Raw genomic sequence first — 7839 nt, forward strand, 5'->3', positions numbered from 1 at the left:
AATTCAACCAGTATTCAGATAAGTAAAACACCCAAAACACCCAAAACACCCAATTAATAAGGGCGTGGGAAAAGGTGCTCCTCTTTCTCCTATAATGTTTAATTTAGCTGTCGACTAATGTTCTGAAAAAATTTAGTGGGAACATTTTCCGAGTATATGGAGTATATGGATTATATGGATTAGATTAGGAAACGAAGTCTTAAAGGAAGTAGATGAATATTTTTACTTGGGTAGTAAAATAACTAACGATGGCAGAAGTAAGGAGGATATAAAATGCAGACTAGCACAAGCAAGGAAGAGCTTTCTTAAGAAAAGAAATTTGCTCACTTCAAACATTGATATCGGAATTAGAAAGATGTTTTTGAAGACTTTCGTGTGGAGCGTGGCATTGTATGGAAGTGAAACATGGACGATAACTAGCTCAGAAAGAAAGACAATAGAAGCTTTGAAATGTGGTGTTACAGAAGAATGCTCAAGGTGAGATGGATAGATCGAATCACGAATGAAGAGATACTGAATCGAATTGGTGAGAGGAGATCGATTTCGCTAAATTTGACGAGAAGAAGAGATAGAAGGATAGGACACATCTTAAGACACCCAGGACTTTTTCAGTTGGTTTTAGAAGGAAGTGTAGGTGGTAAGAACGGTAGGGGTAGACCAAGGTATGAATATGACAAACAGATCAGAGCAGATGTAGGATGCAATAGTTACGTAGAAATGAAAAGGTTAGCACAGGATAGGGTGACATGGAGGGCTGCATCAAACCAGTCTATGGACTGATGACTCAAACACACATGGATATACGCTACTCCCAGATGCAGAAAATGTGGCATGTGTCAGGTTTGCAGACATTTTGACTCTTATGCAAGATTAAACTTCCGTCGAGCACATTGCAGATCTGGATATATTTCCCTGGCAAAGTTGGGCTCTAAACAAGTACTAGCAAGAGGAAAGCTATTTCTGTTATCAAAGGTTAGTGAAGTCCTACTGCTACCATTGCTCCTTCTGCGGTCATTATACATATAACTGGGATATCGTTAATGTTGCATTTTTCCTTGTAGAATTGTAGAACTGAATCGTTGATATTCTGTTTTCCTAGGTTGACTTCTTCGGGTTTGCTTAAGTGGTGTTCCAATCGTATGGTTGGGTCGGAAATTAAGCCTTTCCTTTTTTCCTTATACGCTATCATGTTTATTCGCCGCATGTTTCCTGTCGTTGATACACCATGGGATTCCTCATAGAAGTTGAAAATTGTCTTCTAGGGTTCATCAGCAATATGTGCTCCTATTTTGTAGTAACATGTGTTCCTCTGCAACTCACCATACGGACAGGAACACACGATGTTGACCAGTGTTCGTTTATCTCCGGCGCACGTGCGAAAGAGGTTTCCGTCCTGAGTCCTTCCCCAGAACAATTCCTACCGTAGCAACACCCCATGTTATTTTGATAGCTTCCTGCCAACCACTACAGGAAAGTACATGGCGACGCCATATCCAGATATTTGCTGGGGATGCTTCCCTCCTGAGGCAGATTGCTCCATGTTGCCGGTTAAGGCTACGCAACTCTTGACATGTTTTCCTTGGATTAGGAAAACTGCCTCTTTTACTGAAGACCCCAACATTGTCTGCTGTCCTAAGGGCCTGTAAGCAATGAATGTTTCGGATGTCAGGTCACGCATTTTGAAATAGAGTTGGTTTTTGACCGTAAGAAGGGCAACGCATGTGCTTGTTTGCTGGAGGTGAACTTCCCACATCGCTTTAAAAAAGAAAACGTGTCCTTCCTTCGAACTTCAGATTACAGTACAGTGAATTGTCAGGAGAATTCGTGGCTAGCTGCAGATTTACTTTCAGAGACCTTCTGAGAGTTTTAACGCCAGTTTGCGAGAATTTATCTGATAATTGTCTAATTTCTGATTTGAGAAATGTATATTAGAGGGGGGCAGATTTTCTCAGTGTAAAACGGCGAACATCTGGTCTGATTTTAGCAATGATAAAGTGAATAGCAGATCTGGCTTATTTTGGAGGATTCGTAAAACAGAAGTCGCGTCAAAGGTGAGTGTGCCATTAAATGTAACACCTAGCCATCTAAGCTCTTCGTTTCCTTTAATGGTACCAACTCTGAAATATTCCTCGACATCGAGCACTTCATCCACTAGTTCACCTTTCTCAATACATACACCTACACATTTGGAAGGGATCATGCGTAAGCTGATTTCCTCGAACAACATGGCAGTGATGCGCGTCAGCTCTGTAGCTGTTTCCTTATTTTACCAATGATAACTGTATCAGCAGCGAACCCATAATGCCGAGAGGAAGCAATTCTAGAAAGAATAACTTCCCATACGATTGCGACAGACTTTCTCCAGTAACCTCATAGAAAATAAAATCGATAGGTAGTATACGGCTAACGACAATGGCGATCTCTGCATCACTCCCCTTTTCAGGCTAATTTGCTTTTGTTGCTTTGCGTTTCCAGTTGGTAAATTTATTGTATGATGTCTTAGTTTGGATGAAAGGAAGATAACATTAATACATTGTTTCTCAGTTTTTGTCGTCTTCCAAATTGCTCAAACAATAGTTGAGTTTATGAGACAGTAAGCTTACTTATTAGAGACCCTTTGACTTTCAGTAAAACTTGCAAAGGAACGTAGATGCTGATAAAATACCCTTGCAATCATGTATCTAATTACAGAACATATGGTTATGAGTGTCCAGCTCGATAGACACTTGATGTTTTTTGTATCAACACACTGTTCTGGCTCGGAGTTGTTACATCTTTTGAAAGCACCCGTGAGGTAGTAATTTCTACGATTTCACAAATTATATCTTCACTCATGACTCGCACTAAAACGCTGTCGGAATCTGGTGTGGTGCCTAATGATATACTGTACCGGTAACGGCGGTACAGACTAAGCCCCGTTATGAAAATCTTAAACTTACGTGTTATGCTCCGGTCCGCTTACGAAGAACTGACCGGGCAGCGAGCACCAGCTGCGCGCGTGTGACGTAGTGAGCGGGTGACGTCACAGCCTGCCTCGCTGCACTCCACAGCCTGGATTGATGCAGAATGTTCTACAAGTTTCGGATCAAATATAAATACGTGCTGCTTCGCTCAGCAGATCAGAGTGTGTCAGTGTGTCAGTGTGTGTTACAGCTTGTTATAGTGAGCAGCAGTGCGCAGCAGAATATGATACCAGTTTGCGGCCGGGATTTCTATAAGCACACTAGACTGTCGTATTCGCGCAGTCAGTTCGCGGGTGTGGTAACCGAACGTGAAGCCGCTGCTAAGTTTCAAGTTCGTAGACTTTAATATAGTCATGCTGAATGTGGACTTATTCAGATTTCCTTATATTGTGACAACCTTTTACTCCGATAGGACGTGAGGTGAATTGTGTATCGTCTGGACATTATTTATTGACTGTTACTCTATACGAGTGTCCAAGACCCGCAAATATCTTCGAGTGTTCGAAATTGAAATTTGATGGACTTAAAACTGATTGCTCCTTGCCGAGGACTCGATACTTTAAGTTATAAACTGTATTTAATCCAAATTTAAATTACCAATCCGTAAATTGTGTCGACATTTTGAACTGTGCAGGTGTGAACAGCGCATCTCTATTTTAATGAACAGTGCATTTCTACTCTAATGAACAGTGTATTTCAATTCTGGGCACATTTAGTTTATGAACAGTCAGTACACAGTTAATTTCGTCTTTTGGTTTCAACACGTGAACGAGTTTGATTCACGAGCGGAACGTCTTTATTTCATTTAAATTGAACAGTGCTTCAATGAACTAAGTAATGTGACATTACTTCACGTTGTAATAGGTGCAACGAACTTTAAATAACTTTAAACTGGACAATCAGTTCCGAGTGGACTTTACTTTGTGAATGTTTCTTTCACTTGACATGTGAAAAAGTTAAGTGACATTTCACCGAGACATTTTGTGTTTGGACTTTGTCAAAAGCATTTATAAACACTCTATCATCTGTGCAGAAGCAGCCGTTGCACTAACTCGCCCCAGAGCTGAACGATGTTCATTTATGTTCACCATTTACAAGGACTACCTCGACGCCATGGATCTTCAAAGCACCGAATAGATCTTCTAGAACTTCCATCGGGGGACGAATGGTGGTTCGTTGCTATGGAATGTGGAGCTGCCGGAATCCAAGGACATCGCCAGCCATAGGTCAAGGAACGTTTTCGACTGTATATGCTGTACAGAGGTGATATTAATTTAAATTTTTTAATAAACTCTGAAACACAAGTTTTTAAGATTTCTGTTAACAAACCCTCTCCCTCTGTGTGCACTTCAGCGACTGGTACACGCCCTGCGTCTCATCTCTACCAAAGTACCAAATTTACTGTTACAGAGGAGAGGGGTAGAAATTGGCGCCCCAGTCGTATCGGGGCCGATTTGGAGTGCAGTAAAATTAGAAATTGGCGCCCCAGTCGTATCGGGGCCGATTTGGAGTGCAGTAAAATTAGAAATTAGCGCTTCAGCAATATCAGAACTTAATTATGAGTGCAGTAGACATTAAATTGACACTTAACCATTCTAGGCTCAATGTTGAAGTACTAGTAATAATTAAGAAGTGCAGTGATAGACAAAATCGCACTAAATCGTGTGACTTAGTAATTTAATTCAGATACATTTCCAGTGCTTTATGTGGAATAACTATTATTATTACAGTGAACTTTCTAACAAGATTTAACTTCTCCATAATAAGAAGTGTTATCAATGATATGGGATCTTTTTTGTGTGTTAAATGTCTTGGAAATTTTTCTCTTTGAATGACTTTGAACATGAACTTTTAACCATTGGACAATAATGGTGATATCTGAATTTTTTTTTCAAGTGATTTATGATTTTCTTGTTACTTGATTTAAAAGCATTACCATCAAAATGGAAAATATTTTAGCTGCTATTGAAGCTCTTAAGATTAGCTTAAATGAACGTATCGCCAAATCGCATGCTCAAGTAGGTGCTGATTTACAAGCTCGTATTACCGAGGCTAATGCCGCAACTGCTCAAGTAGGTGCTGATTTACAAGCTCGTATTACCGAGGCTAATGCCGCAACTGCTCAATTAGGTGCTGATTTACAAGCTCGTATTAACGAGGCTAATGCCGTAACTGCTCAATTAGGTACTACTTTAGAATCTCGTATTAATGAGATTAACACTCGTACCAATGAGACCAGTACCGCAACTGCAGCCAACTTAGAAAGTCGTATCACACAAGTAACTAAAATAATTAATACCAAGTTTACCGAAGTTAATGCTAATTTGGAAAATAGGCTTACTAAAGCTGGTTCTGAGATTGAAAAACGATTCTCAGAAACTAATGCGAAGATTAATTCTAAGTTTACGGAAATAAACGAACGCCTCACCCGTGACTTAGAAACAGTAAAACAGGACCTTAAACTACAAATAGTTGAAGACTTAAAAGCTTCTTTTCCTACCTCACATCAATTGATTAAGGAAGTTGAAAGCTTAAAGGCAGAATTCAAAGAATCTCATGGTCAGTTATCACAGGCACAAGCAAGAATAGCCTCTATTCAGGATAACATCCATGAATCTTTTAAGACTAACTTTCAGAAAATAAGTAATGAAGTCAATTTACTTAAAACAAAGCAGGAGGAAACAGATAAGCATGTAAAAAATCAATTAGATAGCGCACATACTCAAATCATTCGCATAGGCCGCGATGTAAATGAAGTGAAGCAGGACCTCGAAAAGGAAGTCCAGAGTGTGGAAAACTCCATCCGTGGGCAAGTTAAGACTATCAAGGTCGAATTGCAAGGAAAAATAGAGACGATTGATAATAGAATCTCCCAGGTGGAGAAGGAGGTGTCTACACACCAGTGTCAAGGGTCTAGTGGAGATACTTCTAGCATTTCCACAATCTTAAAATTATCAGACGATAAACCTGCAAAATTTTCCGGAAAGGAAGAGTACACAGCGAAAGAATTCCTTCTCAATATTGAAGAGTACTTTCAAGAAAATAAAGTACGATCCGATCATCAATTGAGGATAGCTTCTAGATTATTGGAGGGGAAAGCACTAAATTGGTACACAGCATTTAAATTTAACATTAAAACCTATGATGAGTTCAAGGAAGCCTTGTTGAAGAGGTTTTGGAATTCGGAAATTCAGCATTTGATTAAGTTACAATTATACTCTAGGAGATACAACACAGCTATTAATTCTTCACGATATTCTGATTTCCTCATTTCCCAATTAAAAAAGATGCAGTTCTTTGATCCTCCTTTGCCAGAACAGGAGTTAATACAGGTAATAACTTTACAATTTCCGGCGCATGTACAAGAAATTCTTGTGGCAGCCAATGTTCAAGACCTAGAACAACTTGATGATTTATTAAGGAAACTTGACACTGCACATACACAAAATCTACCTAGGGTTACTAAGACGAAAGAGGTTGCAACTAACCATGTCGAAGTTAATAACCCGCCGAGATCGAATCCCGAACCCCGTGAGGAAGTAGAACCACGGAGAGATCCGTTATCTCATTTCCGACGATTCAGGAGACGTCCATACAAGCAAAGTGCGCCTTATAGACGTAATCAAACGTGGAAGAAACCTACCGAATCACTTACTCGAGATAGAGATTCGCCGAGAGCCGAGATCGAAAAAAGATGGAGAGAAACTCGCGAATATATCCAGAATCGAAACCGGGATGAAGGATTACCTGGCGCTACCTCTTTAGAATATCAAGAGCATGCCAGAAGACAGAACACGACGCCTGCGACCAACCTCGAATCGACAGGCGCAATTAAAAAAAAAACTTCGACGACACAACAATAAGATTGCCTGAAAACCGTAGTAGAGGGGAAATAATTTGTGTCACTAATATTAATTACTGGTACTTGGATGACTCAGATCTCTTGTATGAAGATCCCACTCCTACAACACCGAAGGTCCAGCGAAGCCTTCCAGTTATTAATATTACTTTGGATACCCTTTATGTAACTGCCTTAATCGATTCTGGAGCTCAAGCTTCATTGATGTCTGAGAGGTTAATTGAAATGTTGAAGGGAGGAGAAGACATGTTATTGATACCAGTCGCACAGATTAAAATTAAAGGGATAGTACCGGACAGGCATATCAAATGTAAATTTCAAGCTTTTGTTACATTTGACATTGAAGATGTTCAGTTCGAGCATATATTCCTAGTCATTTCGCCGATGAAATTCAACGTCATCCTAGGGTCAGATTTCCTAGCCAAGTATGGGGGAATTATTGATTATCCTGCCAACGTCATACGATTTTTTAATATCGACTCTGTAGAGTTGCAGCTGGTAGACTGTAATAATTTGAAGTACCAAGGTCTGGGTACCCCATTCATAGAAGCCGGAGGCAAGATGAGCGATGCTTTGCCTGCCGATAAAATAGATTGCGAAGAGGGTAGACCCGGTCAAGAGGGACCCGTCGAGGGCCAGGAAGTGCCCATTTTTGAGGATATGTTCGACGAAGGTCGTGATCACTTCATATTTCTCACCAGTGCGGCTGAAAGCCCAGAGTTCGATTCCCGCGTGGCGGAAGCAACTCGACAAATATTTGAGAAATTCCCTGAAGTTTTTGATGACAAACCAGGCGTTATTAGAGACTTTGAATACCAATTGAAAGTCAAGGACACCTCTCCTTATAAAAAACGGCCCTATCCAGTTCCTGAGAAGTACCGAGAAGAAGCCAGGACTGTGATAAAGGAAATGGAAAATAATGGTATCATTTCTAAATGTGTCACTCCGTATCTAAATCCCTTGGCTATTGATAAGAAAACCAGCTGTTTCACATCCCGAACTTCGCATTTATGCAAA

This window comes from Anabrus simplex, chromosome 3, assembly GCF_040414725.1.
Source record: "Anabrus simplex isolate iqAnaSimp1 chromosome 3, ASM4041472v1, whole genome shotgun sequence".
NCBI lineage: Eukaryota > Metazoa > Arthropoda > Insecta > Orthoptera > Tettigoniidae > Anabrus > Anabrus simplex.